Source organism: Cebus imitator, unplaced genomic scaffold, assembly GCF_001604975.1.
Source record: "Cebus imitator isolate Cc_AM_T3 unplaced genomic scaffold, Cebus_imitator-1.0 Scaffold23, whole genome shotgun sequence".
Lineage (NCBI taxonomy): Eukaryota > Metazoa > Chordata > Mammalia > Primates > Cebidae > Cebus > Cebus imitator.
The window spans coordinates 1,175,661-1,192,799 of NW_016107338.1; the positions used below are offsets into that span (position 1 = coordinate 1,175,661).

A 17,139-nucleotide genomic window follows, 5' to 3' on the forward strand; every position below is an offset into this window, starting at 1 on the left:
TCACGCAGGCTGGAGTGCAGTGGCATGATCTTGGCTCACTGAAACCTCCTGGGTTCAAGCGATTCTCGTGCCTCAGCCTCACGAGTAGCTGGCATTACAGGCATGTGCCACCATGCCTGGCTAATTTTTTTGTATATTTTAGTAGAGATGCAGTTTTGCTAGGTTGGCCAGGCTGGTCTTGAACTCCTGTCCTCAAGTGATCCACCTGCCTTGGCCTCCCAAAGTGCTGGGATTACAGGTGTGAGCCATTACACCTGGCCACCTCAACAAGTCTTGGGAGGTACTGGTGCATGTCTCCCACTCTGGGTTTGTCTAGTGCATTTATTATTATTAGAATAGGATGTGGAGTTTTAAAAAGGATATCACAGAAATGAAGTGCTCTTTTAATCATATAACATCAGGTAATTCGTGATACCTGCATGACATCACTCACTGGCGATGTGAACTTTCATCACAACCAAGGTGGTATTTGTCAGGTTTCTTCACTGCAGAGTTTTCTCTTTTTTTTTCCTTTATTCTTTGAAAGTGGGCTGCTAAAGGCTGGGCATGGTGGCTCATGTCTGTAATCCCAGCACTTTGGGAGGCTGAGGTGGGCAGATCACTTGAGGTCGGGAGTTTGAGACCAGCCTGACCAACATGGAGAAACCCTGTCTCTACAAAAAATACAAAATTAGCTGGGCATGGTGGCACATGGCTGTAATCCCAGCTACTTGGGGGCTGAGGCAAGAGAATCACTTGAACCAAGGAGGCAGAGGTTGCGGTCAACTGAGATTGTGTCATTCCACTCCAGCCTGGGCAACAAGAGCGAAACTCTGCCTCAAAAAAAAAAAAAAAAAAAAAAAAAAAAAAAGTGAGCCACTAAATGCAGCTCATGCTTAAGATGGTGGTATGGGGCATGATGAGGGAGGGCATTAAATTTCACCTCTTGGCTGTGATGTCTATGTAAACTATTTGGCATTCCTCTGTAAGGAAGATTTGTCTCTTCTTGCTCCACCTCTCCCCAACTGTTATTAATTTATCAGTTCACTCCTTTGGTTATATCAGTATGGACCCACGAATATCTTATACTTTGAGTTTTAATACAATACTATGTTATTTGTTTTGTTGCTCAGATTGTTCTAGTTTAGGCCATTGGAGGTTCTTTCAGGCTACCTTCTATATACCTTTGTGTACCCCATGTTTTTATATTTTCAGCAATTACTTAATCCCTGTCCCAGTCTAAGAATCATCCATTTTCTTTTCCATGTACCACTAAACACTACATTTATGGAATATGGTATTTGGAAAATAAGATCTGGTTGCTGGGAGTACTTGCTGCTACTTAGGTGTCATTGCTTCTATTAGGTTGGTGCAAAAGTAATTGCAGTTTTGCTATTTTAATAGTTTTCTTCAATGAACGGCACAAAGTAATATATGTTATGCCAACCTATGTATACACACATATACTTTTAGCTTTTTACATCTTTTAAATGGTTTGACCGTTTTATGATTATGAAATATACCACTTATATTTCTGGTAATATGCTTTTTTCTGAGATTGATTTGCTTAATATTAAGATAGCCATACCCACCTGAAGCACTTACTTTAATATTTAATATAGTACCCATAGTATTTTAGATCTCTTCCAGCAATAGTTGCCTTGTGTTTGTTTGCCTAAGGATTTGTTTATTCCATCTTTGTTTTTAACGATTGTCTCCACCAGATCTAAAATTCTGTTAATTTTTTCTTCAGCACTTTAAACTTGTCATTTTATTGTCTACTGATTTCATTGTTTCTGTTGCCAGTTGTATTTTAATTGTTTTTTCCCTAAATATAATGTGTCTAATTTTTCTTGCTGTTTCTAATGCTTTTTCTTTATTATTTGCACGGAGTTGACTAAGTATGAGTTTTTTTTTCTGTGTGTGTGCATGTGTGTTAGTTTTTATGTTTCTTGTTTTTGATCTTCTTGGACCTCTGGTTTGAAATCTTCTATCAGTTTTAGAAAACTTTTGGCCAGTATCTCCTCAAATATTTTTTTGTAGACTATCTTTTGTTCTTTTCCTTCCGGGAATCCAATTATACCTTTATATACTCCTAGGTATTAATGAATGGGTCCTTGATCCTTTTTTCTGCACTTTGATAGTTTGGACTTATTAATGCTTTCTTCTGGTTTGTTTAGACTGCTTTTAAGAACATCCAATAAGTTCTTTTTTTCAGATATTATGTTTTTCAGTACTAGAGTTTCTATTTGGTTCATTTTTTATTTAGCTGCTGAAATTGTCTACTTTTTCCCTCTTGTTTGAGCCAGTCTTTTCTCTAAATTCTTTATACATTTCAGTAGTTATTTAAGTTTTGTCTGCTAATTTGACTAGGTTATTTATGGGTCTTGGTCTTTTTTTTTCTTTAGATGGAGTCTCGCCGTGTCACCAGGTTGGAGTGCAAGGGGGTGATCTTGGCTCACTGCAACCTCTGCCTCCTGGGTTCAAGCGATTCTCCTGCCTCATCCTCCTGAGTAGCTGGGACTATAGGCACACACCACCATGCCCGGCTTATTTTTGTATTTTTAGTAGAAACAGGGTTTCACCATATTGGCCACGATGGTCTTGACTCCTGACCTCATGATCCGCCTGCCTGGGTCTCCCAAAGTGCTGGGATTATAGGTGTTAGCCACCGCACCTGACTACTTATGAGTCTGGTTTTATTACTGTTTATTCTCCTGATTATGAGTCACATTTTTTTGCTTTTTCTTATCTCATAATTTTTGATTGTTTGCTCTTCCAACAGAGTATTGTGATCTGGGCACTAGATTTCCCTGTATTTTCTGATACCATCTTGATCTTCCTACGCATTGCTTACTCAGTTTTAAACCTGTGGGTGGAGTTGGTAAGTGAGGTGGTAATTGGAAGGTGAGAATAAGTGGCTTTGTGTTTGGGACTCATCTAGATTCCAGTCTCCCTATACCAGCCTAAGTGTCAGTATTGAAAATGTGTTTTCTCTTTACTACAATAAAGTTCCCTCATCCATGGTAGATTTATTTCTTTTTCTGCTTGTGACGCAGATTTGTTATCTGTTCCTAGTGATAATAATGGTTGCCAGTCTCTGCTAACATAGGGAGGGCTCATCTCTTTGTGATACTTTGTTCTTTAGATATTTTTCCCCATCCATATCTCCTTTGCCCTTTTAAAGAATTAATTTTTTTTCACTTTTTGGTATTTTTTTTTTTATGGAGGAAATAGTTTTGTAGCCATCTATAGCATAACTAGTGTTGAAACTCCTTTTTTAAAAATTAGTTTTTAAAAATTTCTTTCATCTTTGACATGAGTTGCTGAAACACTGACATGAATGGAAAGCAGCCCTAAATTTTATAGCGGCTGACTGTGTATAAACAATTAAAAAAATGTAAAGAATCTTTGGTTTAATAATGATTGTATGCGTATTTGACTATTTTGGGGAAGAGATATGAAGTTGAGTTTAGCAAGAAGAATTAGGCTACTGATGATCATTAAAACTGAGAAATAAATGGTCTTTAGGTTATCAACTTTTCTTAATGGTTTGTGAAATAAAGAACTTTTCACCCCTTAGAAAAAGGCCAGTATGGAATTTAACTGTCTTTAGTATCTGTAAATCTTGCTGAACTTTTATTGTTTGCTCCTTATTTTCTGCTTTTGAAATTTGCCTCTGTTTACTGTCTTCATTTGTGATAATAGAGTACCATATGAACTTCTTACGGCTTTTCCAAATTCCTTAAAGCTTTAGGCTTTTGTGTACCAAATATTAATGCTCCACTCTCATATACATAAAGTTGAAGAGTTCAGGGAAGGAATTGTTGGAATCTTGTATGTTGTGTTCTGTTTTTATTTATTAGCAGTGTCTATTCAGGTCTAAATAGCATCATTTAGTTCATTTAAACTTATTTTGATTTTTGCCTTCTTTCATATTTGCTGAATTTGTATAAAACAATCCTACCTTCAGATGATATCTCATTTGTTTTTTCTCCTTTCTGATAACTTCTTCAGTGTCATCTGTTTACTGTGAATTGGAATTCTTTTTCTTTGAATTGAGCATCAGTTTCATACTTATTTCATTCTGTCATTTAAATGTTTATGAAAATTTTAGTACTAGGCCTCTGACTACCCACTAGAAAATCTTACTGAAGTCTATCTGTTTAACTGATCCAACATGTTTTACAGAATATTAGAAAATTTCTTTATTTATAAAGTTTTCTAAACTTGGAAGAATTATAATATTATTAATTGTTCAATTACCATGTAAGCCCCATTAAAAAGGAAGGCTGATTTTTTTCTGTGTATAGATCAGCGAATGACTGATAATGCTCTGTTCTATGCCCTGAACTCTAAGATATAAAATACATTTATCATATTCACTTAAAGGCTTGCATTGAGCATTATACAGCATTTGTAAAAAATTTATTTCTTGAGAGAGAGATTTTTCCAAAACTTAGATAATTTAAAAAAATTGGGTAGGTGTTTTAGTCCATTTCTACTGCTTTAGCAGAATACCACAGACTGTATAATTTATAAAGAAAAGAAGTTTATTTGGCTCACAGTTCTGGAGTCTGGGACATCCAAGAGCATGGTGCTAGCATCTGGCAAGGGTCATCCCATGGGTGGAAGGGTGGAAGGCAGAAGAGAGTGCATGAGATAAAGAGAGGAAATCAGGCAGAGATTTTCCTTTATATCAGGAACTTATTCCCTTGTAAGTTATGAGAGAAAGACTTTCCTTATAATCTGGAGAAATAACTTGAGATTTAGAGTTGGAGTTAGTTCAAATCTAACCTTATTTGGGGAACTTAAAAAAAATTGTCATTTGTTTTCTCTTTCATTCCTTCTGTGTTCTCCACCCATCCCATTCTGTAATCTAATTACTGTTCTAATAATGGCAATATGTTTAAAATATCATAAGTTTAACAAGGAGAAAATGATTTCTCTGATATAAATTTGTTGTGTTATATTACATTAGTCATGTGGGTGATTTTTGGAAAGTTCGGTAGATTAAATCTTGATAACATCAGGTTCAAAGGAAGTTGGCCAGATGTGTTGGCTCACATCTGTAATCCCAGCACTTTGGGAGGCCAAGGCAGGTGGATCCCTTGAGGTCAGCAGTTCAAGACCAGCCTGGCCAACATGGTGAAACCCTGTCTCTACTAAAAATACAAAAATCATCTGGGCATGGTGCTGCATGCCTATAATCCCAGCTGCTCAGGAGGCTGAAGGAGGAGAATCTCTTGAACCTGGGAGGTGGAGGTTGCAGTGAACTGAAATTGGGCCACTGCACTCCAGCCTGGGTGACAGAGCAAGACCCTGTCTCAAAAAAGAAAAATAAATAAATAAATGAAAAATAAAAAAAAAAAAAAAAAAAAAAAAGGGAGTATACTACATTTATATTTTTGGAAAGTGATTATCTTCTAAACTTTATTTATTTGTAGAAAAAGGGTCTTACTATTTTGCTTAGGCTTGTCTCCAACTCCTGTCCTGAAGTATGTTATATGTAAATTTTCACTGCCACAAAAGAAGTAGCACTCAAATACAAATTTCCTCAGCAAGGAAATTTACTTCTATAGAAGGGTGTAGCTCACAGATGGAACACTGGTGAACACACACCTGGACAAGGGAGAGGAAGGGGTTCTTATTCCTGATGGAGGTAGCCCCTACTGCTGTGATTTCTCAAACAGACTTAGTTATTATGCACTAATATAGTTTATTTTCTACATGGGCCAATAGGAATTAATCTCGTTTCTAACTACATAAATTTCAATAAATAGGTAACCCCTATTGGCTAGGGTTAGACTGCACAGTCTAGGCTAATTCCAATTGGTCATTTTAAAGAGAGCAAGGGTATGAGTTAGAGTGGCCGGGTGGGTAGTTTGGCGGGAAGGACAGTTACGGGACAGGTCAGAGCAGGTAACCAGGGGTCAAAGCAGGTGACTGGAGCAGGTGACCGGGATGAGTCAGGATGGAGCAGGGGACTGGGAGAACAGATGTGAACTACTGATAAAACTGGTGGAAAAGGTTTTTACTGAAACTACAAGGAAGTTAGACTTTAAAATGGAGAATTAAAGAGTAAGAGAGCTGAACATACTGACATACTAATTCTTGAAGAGAGACTTGGAGTTCACTGTATCTAACAATTGATTCTCCTGTCCACTATCACTAATATCTGGATTTTTTTTCAAGTAGAGATGGGTGGAAGTTTGTACTGATAGACATAAGATGTATACTTTTTAATGTTTACTGTTTACTTCATAGGCCTGTTTAACATTGTATGTGTATGTATACTTATTAACTTATGGCATATGTGTGTCTGTGTGTATATGTATATGTGTATATATATATATATATATATATACACACACACAGTATATTGTGCATATATATGTGTGTGTGTACATATATATATACACAATATGCTGTACACACACACACACACACACACATATATGCAGTGGTGGTATATAACAATCCTTTTATCTTAACAGTATACTGAATATAAATAAGCTGGGTAAATTACCATATGGATCCTTGAAAGACTTCATTTAAATAATTGAAAGAATATGGACAATTTTGTTTGAAATTTATGTAGGTTAGAAATGATACTAATTCCTACTGGCCTATGTAGAAAATAAACTATAGTAGTGCACAGTAACTAAGTCTGTTTGAGAAATCTTTAGTTGTCTCTCTGATTCATTCCACTGATGGCCTGTAGAGGGCATTACACGTATAGTGAATAAAGGTTTGTATTTTCTGTTTTTATCTAAAGTCATTCAGTCATTTAATCTAAAGTCATATAAGGTAAAATAGGTACTGAGTTATTATTTACATATTCTATGACATGTCACATATATCAAGAGTATTATTTTTATGATACTAGATTGAGGTAAAGATAATTATGAAACTATAAAATTAATTCAGTTACAATGAAGGTTTGTTTTAGTTACATTTTCTTTAAGTGTCTTTTCATATTTTCTGAGGACTAAATGGAGAAAGCAGGCTTACAGGGATTTCGAGAAGAAATAAATAAACCTTCCTTGGAGTTGTTTGCCTGGAATGGATTAGTTAATGTTGCAGTCCTTAGTATATACATGTGCTAGTGTTATTTTTTCCTGGACTGCCACTGGAGTGATTCTCTCCACTGAACAAACAGAAAAAGAATAAAGGTTTCTTCTTATTACAGTCATTTTGTGAACTTAAAATGCAAAGATAATAGTTTAGTTACTTTTATATTTGAGACAAATTAATATGATATAGTTAAAACTAGTACAAACTTATAAAATGCTTTTCCTCAAGTCTGAGAGGACAATTGTATAATCAAGATGAGCCTGGGAAGAGACTGTTAGATGGGACTCGGGGTTATGAAGCCCTCCCCACAGTAAACTGATTAAGTGACATGCCTTCTCATCTAATCCTGGGATTTTAGTGTTCCCCTCTGTAAGTTGGAGATTCTTTTTTTTTTTTTTTTTTGAGATGGAGTCTCGCTCTGTCACCCAGTCTGGTGTGCAGTGGCATGATTTTGGCTCACTGCAACCTCTGCCTCCCAGATTCAAGCAATTCTTGGCCTCAGCCTCCCAAGTAGCTGGGATTACAGGTGCCCACCACCATGCCCAGCTAATTTTTGTATTTTTAGTAGAGATGGTGTTTTACCATCTTGGCCAGTCTGGTCTTGAATTCCTGACCTTGTGATCCAGCTGGCTTGGCCTCCTAAAGTGCTGGGATTACAAGCGTGAGCCACTGCGCTTGGCCAAGTTGGAGATTATTAATTGTAATCTTTATAGGTTGTGTTTTGCTTTCAGATTTTATGGGATTCCTAAGTGCATAGAAGATGCTTTTATATACACACATATACCATTGAATTATTACATAATAGAGCTATTACTACTTTAAATGTTGTTTAATTGTCAGTAACGGGGAAGAAATAATTTGTTAAAATCTTGGCATATGGAAGAGTTTATTAACTAGGAAGTGTTTTTCTCTCTACTAAGAATGTTGTAATAGTTTCTCTAACTCTATCATAGTCTAGACCAGACTCAGAAATAAATTATTTTAATATAAAATAGTTTGGATGTGATCAGTAATAGAAGTACAGTTAAGCACATGAGAATATAACTGTAATGGTTAAGGGGTACAGCCAGTCTTATTGGTTTGCCTTTAAATCTTGTTTCTATCACTCTCTGGAATTTATAAATTGTAATCACTTAAAACACCTCTGCAAACTTTAGTTTTCTCTTCTTTAAAGTGAGAGTAATGAAAATATCTATGTTGTAGAGTTGTTTGAATTTAAATAAAATAATCCGGATTACTATAATGCCTGGTACATGAAGAACACTCACAAACATTATTATTACTGAATTCTTTTTGGTGTTCTTTTTAAGACTCAAAATGATGGTAGGAACATTCTCATTTTAAGGGTAAAGTGAAAATTTCAAAATTATCTTTGACGAATCTGAAACCAGAGTTTACTCACAGACTTTTTTTTTTTCTTTTTTGTGGGTTTAAGATTGTGAATAACACTAGCTCTCAGGGGGAAGTCTCCAGGCATCTATGAGATTTATTTCAGTAACACTGACTTTGGGTTTTGTATTATACTTCTTCCTAAGGTTGTTAGAGTCACTAAATCATTAGGGGAATCTAGAAGATCAGTGTGACAGAAACTTCCATCAGTGTCAAATGACTAGGGACTAATAAATCTAAGGTGATTTTTTTTTCTGGCACAGTTAATAATCATTTAAAAATGATCTTTATGGAACATATAAATGGAAAAACATTGTAGCATATCAAGATTCCAGTCCTGATATCAAAGGGGAATTAAAAGAGCCATAAGGGAAAAATGTAGTGGGTGGGGGAAGTCCTTGAAAAGTTGTTAACTTGGATAAGGGAAATACCAGTATCTCTGTGGTCTTTCAGGAACAAAAAACATCTTTTGCAGAGGGCCTAGTGTTTGAGCCAAGATAAAAAGTGACCTTCATGGCTGGCTGGCTCAACCTCCAGTTTTCCTAGGGAGAAGTAGTCAGCATTGCTTCAGTCTTGACAGTGGGCAGCAGAGCACTTACCAGTGGGAAGCAAGGAAATGATGGTTGAAGCAAGGAATGACTGTTATTTCTTACCAGCAGATAGGTACACACTACTTGCTGAAATGATTCAGCAATTTAAAGTTAAGAGCTTTGAGACTTTGTGAATTACACACGGGGAACATAGGACCCAGGAGGGTCAGCTCTGTTGGAATACTTCTGGGATTGCTCTATTCCTTCCTGCTTTGAATCACAAGCTGATGTGCAGTTGTAGGCTTTTTCTTCTTTTTCTCCTCACTCCCAACCTTATCCCCAAGTGTTCTTTGTCTATTTGTAATAAAGTATTCTAGAGAGCAGCAGGTAAAAATTATCAGGTGCTGGGGGGCCAGGGGAGGGTAAGGGAGGGTAAAGAAGGTGTTTCATCTATCTCTTCAGTGTTTACAGTACTTCCATCTTTTAAAAGTGACATTATTCTATTCCACCCTGTCTCCCTGGAAAAAAACAGGCCTCTTGTCTGGATCTTTTCGTTTTAATGATTTCCGTGAAAAGGCTTTTTACCCAGGCTCTGACATGACTGTCAGAACACACATTTAAATGTGAAACTGCTTAAAAGGCCATTGATACTCCCTGGTGGAAAAGAAAGTGCTCTAAAAAAAAAAAAAAAAAATCCATCTGTCCATACACAAGTTAACCCTATTTGTTTTCCCTCCCCAAGCCCTCCTCCTCCACCTAGTGTTGCTTCTCATCCTCCTCCTCCTATTTTTGGGGAGAAGACGGGGCCCATGACTCAGGTTAAAGCCAGAGCCTTGTTCCAACAAAATTTATGTGTCACCATCTCCTAGAAGCTGTCATTTTTAGACATTGATGGCTGTGATTAATTTCATTCAAATCTAAGTACAATGAGTGGGGAGGAAGGATGCTTAATTTTGATCTAAGGCTGATATTCGATCTTAATAGGCTGCTCGTTTTGAATTTGGGGCTCATCTTTATGTGTCTTGGATATGTTAGCAAAAGTCAAAATCTTTGTAACAGAATGATGCTATTAATCTATACAACAGGAATTAGATGTAGTATTTATAATCAAAAGCATATTTTGACATGAATGTATAAATTGTTAGTGGGAATTAAAATTTATATCAGGTTGCTGTGCTATCTAAGCCAGCTATTATAGCAGATGGATTCTGAAGTAACAGTCATATATTTGATAAGATTTAAATTAATGGATAGGCATGTGAATATGGAGCTGTCAAAATGGTTGGTCTGTTCTCCTGGTGAGAGAATATTATGTCTTAACCATTAATCACTATGTTCATTATTTTGTCTCTTTCTCACATGGAGTATGTTGGTTTTGTTGAAGGAACAAGAGACTTAAGCAATAAAATCTATAACAAGAAAAACATGGCTACTGAAAATTATATTCATTCATGGAAAAAGTAATATAATTAATTATCCTGATTTTATCTATTATAATCATTCTACTTGAACTGACCAAGACATTTACAGCTACTTATAAATTCTTATGATCATCTCTTACGTCTTGCTTTCTTTCTCTGTGGTGACTATTTTAAACTTCTCATGTTGCTCAATCATCCAAATTTACCTGATCCTACATTTCAGCAGATGATGTTTTCCTGAGGAAAGGGAAATAATTAGGTAGAGGTTTATAAGATATCTAGACCACTTAGAAGGACATTCTCACTCATTCATCTTTTCCCCTTTCCCCCACCAACCCCTGGCAACCAATGATTTTTCAATTGGTTCTGTAGTTTTGCTTATTTCAGAATGTCATGCAGTTGGAATCATATAATATCTAGCCTTTCAAACTGGCTTCTTTCACTTAGCAGTATACAGTTTTAGTGTTTCTCTCCACCTTTTCATGGTGTATTTCATTTCCAAATAATATTCCACTGTATGAATATACCATAGTTTGCTTATCCATTCACTTACTGAAGGCTTTGTTGCTTCTAAGGTTTGGCATTTATGAATACAGCTGCTATAAACATTTGTGTGCAGGTTAATTTTCAAACTAATTTATGTAGATAACTAGGAACATGACTGGTCGTTCATATGGTAAAGTGGATTCATTGGTGGATCATTTAGTTTTGTTCTTTGGAACTGCCAAAGTGTCTGTACTATTTTGCATTCCCACCAGCAATGAATGAGAGTTCCTGTTGCTCCACACTTTCACCAGCATTTGTTATTGTCACTTTAAAAAATTTTAGACATGCAGGTCTATAATGGTGTCTACTTGTTTTAGTTAGAAATTTTCTCATAACAGATGACGTTAAACATCTTTACATGTACTTATTTGCCATCCGTATATCTTTGATGAGGTGTTTGTTGAGATCATTTCCCTCTTTTTTAAAATAGGGTTGTTCTATTTCTTATTGCATTCTACAATCCAGTTTGTGCATTGTGTTTCATTTTCTTAACATTGTATTTACAGAGAAGATGTTTTAAATTGTAATGAACTCCATTTTATCACTTTTTCCATTCTTAGGTCATGCTTTTGGTGTTGTATCTAAAAAGTCATTACTGAACCCAAGTTTATCTAGATTTTTCTCTTGTTATTGCTGAGAAGTTTTATATTTTTGTGTTTTACATTTAGGTCTATGATCCATTTAAGTCAATTTTTTTTAACCATGTTAGGGTCTGTGTCTACATTCATTTTATTGCATGTGGCTTTCCAGCTGTTCCATCATCTATTTGTTGAAATGACTCTCTTTGCCATTGGATTTTCTTGTTAAAAATCAGTTGACTATATTTGTGTGGTCTATTTCTAGACTCTGTATTCCATTCTTTTGATTTGTCTATTCTTTTGCCAATATCAAAGTCTTAATTATTTTAGCTTTTTTTTTTTTTTGAGACAGGGTCTCACTCCATTGCCCAGGCTGGAGTGCAGTGGCACAATTTTGGCTCAGTGCAACCTATGCCTCCTGGGCGTTTCAAGGGAAACTCCCACCTCATCCTCCCCAGTAGCTGGGACTAACAGGCGTATGCTACCACACTAGGCTAATTTTTGTATTTTTTGTAGAGATGGGATCTCACTATATTGCCCAAGTTGCTCTTGAACTCCTGGGCTCAAGCGGTTCACCTGCCTTGGCCTCCCAAAGTGTTGGGATTACAGGTGTAAGCCACTGTGCCCAGCCAATTTTATATTTTATAGTAAGTCTTAAAGTTGGACACTGTTGGTCCTCTGACCTTCTTCCTCTCCTTCAGTATTATGTTGACTGTTCTGTGTCTTTTACCTTTCCATACAAACTTTAGAATCAGTTTGTCAATATTCATGAAATAACTTACTAAAATTTTTTATTGGAATTGTGTTGAATGTTTAGATCATTTGGGGGAAATTGATATCTTAATATTGAGTTTTCTTATAAATGAACATGGACTATCTATTTATTTAAATTTTCTTTGGTCTCTTTAATAAGAGTTTTGTAGTTTTCCTCCTGTAGGTTTTGTACATATTTTTTAGATTTATACTTTAGTGTTTCCTTGGGGTGCTAATGTAAATGGTGTTAGGTTTTGAATTTCAATTTCTAATTGTTCATTGCTAGTATTTAGTAAAGCAACTGACTTTTGTATATTTACCTTTACCTGCAGCCTTGCTATAATCACTTAGTTTTAGGAGAGCTTTCTCCCACCCTCCCACCCCAGTGATTCATTGGAATTTTCTAAAATAGACAATCATGTAATTGGCAAACAGACAGTTATATTCCCAGTTTATGTACATTTTGTCTCCTTTCCTTGCTTTATTGCATTAGCTAGGATTTCCAATATGATATTGAATAGCAGTGGTGAGAAGTGGCATCTTTGTATTGTTCCTGATCTCAGGAGGAAAGCGTTTAGTTTAGTTCTCACTGTCAAATATGATGTGATATTGTTTTTTAATGGATGTTCTTCATCACATTACAAAACTTTCCCTCTGTTAGCAGTTTGCTGAGAGTTACTATGATGAATGGTGTTGGTTTTTGTCAAATGCTTATTTTTTGTTTATTGATATGATTGTTTTTTGTCTTTTTTAACCTATGCATGTGAGGGATTATATGAATTGATTTCTTAATGTTAAACCAGCCTTACACACCCATAATAAGCATTACTTGTTGTGATGTTTAATTCTTTTTATACGTTGTAGGATTTGCATTGCTATATTTTGTTGAGCATTTTTACATCAGTGTTCATTAGAGATATTGATCTGTAGTTTTCCTTTCTTGTAAGTTTTTAAATCTGTTCTTGATATTATGGTAATACGGACTTAAAAGAATGAATTAGGAAGTATCTTTCTGCTTCTATTTTTTGGAAAAGATTGTAGAATTCAGTCATTTCTTTCATAAATGGTAGAGTTCACCAGTGAACCTATTTGGATTTGCTGCTTTCTGTCTTGAAAGGTTATTAATTATTAATTCAATTTTGTTTAATAGATATGGGATACAGACATATTTAAATTATATATTTCCCACAAATTAATTGTGGTAGATTATATCTTTCAAGGAATTGTTCTGGTTCATCAAAGTTATCAAATTTGTGAGTATAGATTTGTTTATGATATTCTTTTGTTATTCTTGTAATGTCCATGGGATTAGTAGTGATGGTCTCCCTTATGTTTCTGCTATTTGTAATTTATGTCTTCTGTCTGTCTCCCTTTTTGCAGTTAGCCTGGCTAGAGATTTATCAATTTTACCAGTCTTTTCAAAGAACCAGCTTTTTATTTCATTCTCTCTATTGTTTTCTTATTTTCATTTTTGTTGATTCCTACTCCAATGTTAATTATTCTTTCCTTTTGCTTGCATAAGTTTATATTGCCATGCTTTCTCTAGTTTCCTTAGGTGGAACTTAGATCTTTCTTCTTTTCTGGTTTTTGCATTCAATGCTATTAATTCCCCCGTAAGCACTGTTTTTGCTGTATACCACAAATTTTGATTAGTTGTGTTTTAGGTTTTCTTTAGTTTACATTTTTTTTTAAAGTTTATCTTGAGACTTCTTTGGTTCATGTATTATTTAGAAGTATGTTGTTTAATCTCAAAATATTTTGGGATTTTCTATTATTGATTTCTTGTTCCATTCCTTTGTAGTCTGAGTGGGTACTTATTTTGATTTCTATTCTTTTAAATTTTTTGAGTGTGTTTTATGGCCATCAATGTGGTTTGACTTGGTGAATTTTCCATGTAAGCTTCAGAAAAATGTGTATTCTGCTGTTATTGAATGAAGTATTCTACAAATGTCAAGTAGACCCAGTTGTTCAGTTTAGCTATTACTGCTTTTCTACCTGCTGGATCTTTCAGTTATTGATAGATGTGTGTTGAATTCTCCAACTATAATAATAATAATTTTGTCCTTATCTTTTGAAGTTCTATCAGTTTTTGCCTTATGTATATTGGTGCTCTGTTGTTAGATGCATACACATTAAGGACTGTTGTATCTTCTTGGAGAATTGACCTCTTTATCATTATATAATGCCTCTCTATATCCCTGATAATTTTATTTGTTCTGAAATCTGCTTTGTTTGAAAATAATATAGTGACTCCAGTTTCTTTTTGTTACTGTTTGTGTGGTGTATGATTCTCCATCTCTTTACTTTTAATCTATGTGTGATTTTATATTTAAAGTGGGTTTCTTATAGGCAACATACAGCTGTGTCTTTCTCTTTACGCTTTCCATCTCTTTTAGTTGGTATAGTTGGACAAGTCACATTTAAGGTGATTATTGATTTAATTGGATTAATAGCTACTATATTTGTTACTTTTATACTGTTCTTATTATACTTACTCTTTGTTCCTTTAAAAAATATTTTTCTTGCGTTTTGTAGTTTTAATTATTTCATATGATTCCATTTTCCCTCTCAGCATATAATTATACTTTCTTTAAAATTTTTTACCAGTTGTTCTTGATTTTGTAATATCCATTTATAATTAATCTAAGTCTACTTTCAAATAATAGTATATTATTTAGAAATATGTTGTTTAAACTCAAAATATTTTTCTATTTTGCTTCACGTGCTTTTAATATGCTTCATAGTAGGGCAGATACATTTTAACAGAGTATTCCCATTTCCTCCTTCTAGTTCCTTATAATATTGCTGTCATTAATTTCCTTTATCCATAAACTATAATAATCTAATTCATTATTGGTATTAAAATTTTTAAATTGAGGTAATTTACATAACATAAAATTAACCATCATAAATTGAACAATTTAGTGGCATTCAGTATATTCAGCTTTGTACAGCTATCTCTATTTACTCCTAAAACATTTCCATTGTCCCAGAAATAAACCGTAAAAGTACAGAGTATAGGGTTTCTTTTTGGGATAATGGAAATGTTTTAGGAGTAAATAGAGATAGCTATACAATAATTATTTCCCATTCTACCCTCTCTGTTAGATATGATGCATTGGATAATAAGATCTGATACAAATAGGATTATAACATGAATATTTATGTTTATCTAGGTAGGAGTTAGTCCTAATATATTTAATGTTTACTGTAATTTTTGGTGCCAGAGCCTTCAATTTCCTTTTGTGTCCTTGTTTTTCTCTCCCCTGTTGTCTTTAGCTTTCCCTAATAGTCCCTTTTTAAACAAAGTATTTATTTTGTAGCTCTTTCCATTACAATTCACTGTTACTATTGTGGTGGTAAGGGTTTTGGGGTTGGAGGTGGGAAGCATTCTGTAGTCTTATGATTAAATAGCTCTCTGTTAAAAGAGATTGAACGAACATTCCTAGACTGTGACCTTCAGAGTTTTGTGACCTTTCTTCTTCTTTCTTTTTTTTTTCCCTTTCTTTCTTTATGTAAGAAAGGAAGACTAGAGGGAGCATATTTCAAAATGGTTACTTTTCTTCTTTCCCTGCTGGAAGCAGGAGGGAATTTTCTTGGATATTCTCCATTGAGAACCTGGAAAACTAAAGGTAAAACTCATGAGCCCCCTAAGACTGAGCCTCTAAGAGTTTTAACTTTTAACACTGTTCCAACAATTCATTATGTATATAAGTTTTCCAACCTGTTACTGGGCAGGCATCAGGGGATTTTGCCCATGATAGTGGTGATTTCTCTGTATTCACCTGTCTCTCTATATTCTGGGTAGCGCCTTGTCTTGAGACCTCAATTCTCTGACAGATCTGAAAAGAGTTGGTTTGTTTTCTAGTTCTTCATCTTTTTGTCTTATTGCGAATATGGGAGTCACAGCTTCTAAGCTTTTCACACTTTGGAACGAAAACCAGAAGTCTGTTCCACCTTGGCTTTTTATACTATTTTTAGAACTAATTCTTTCTGGGCTGTCTCCCCAGACCTCTTATCTTTTGACATCTATTATTATTGAGGAGAAGCTGGAGGCCTTCCTTTTTTTCTCCCCCCTGCTTGTGGTGTGGTGTGCTTCTTTTGATTTGGTGATAAGATCTTTAGACTTCAAGTTCAGGAATCTTTCTAGGTTATATTTTGGTATTAATTATTGCTTTTGGAACATGGTAGTCCTATTTGTGCAAATTGAGAACTTGAAATATTTTTTTAGCATTCCATATTTTTATATTCTACTTGTTCTTTTCTCTTAATCTGAAAATTATTACAGTATGTTGGCATTCCATTGTCAGTTTTCTGTATTTATCGTTATTTCTTTAATTTTTTTCATATTTTTTGTGTTTCCTTATTTTGTATCCATGTCTTTAAAAAAAACTTGTGTCAGTTCTCTCTTTCATGACCCTAATTTGGTATTGCCTCTGGCTTCTAAAGGGTTTTCAGTTCTGTATTGCTTTTAAGTTTTTTCTGATTCTTCCATTAACTCACATTACTCTTTAAAAGAATATTCTTTTGATATACTGCTTTATGAAAGCATGTTGTGTGTCTTCTTTGATAACTTTTTCTGTGGTATTCTATTCATATTTTAAAATTTCTTTATACTATAGAAAAGTTTTTGTTTTTTCTTTTACTATACAAAATTATTTTTCCAAAATTTTTTTAATACAATTTTCATTTTTAAAATTTATTTTTATATGTCTTTCCTTTTTGTTCTGTTCTTTTCTCCATGCTTATTAATTGTCTTTGTGTGTATATATATATATTTTTTTTTGGAGACAGGATCTTGCTCTGTTGCCCAGGCTGGAGTGCAGTGGTGCCAATCTCGGCTCACTGCAATCTCTGCCTCCTGAG

The 17,139-nt window shown here is 34.6% G+C and overlaps 1 protein-coding gene across 6 annotated transcripts in view; it reads left to right on the top strand.

Annotated features, from left to right (window-relative positions):
* EXOC6B (exocyst complex component 6B) overlaps window positions 1-17,139 on the top strand; it is a 663,192-nt gene that overhangs the window by 199,512 nt on the left and 446,541 nt on the right. The window lies entirely within an intron of this gene.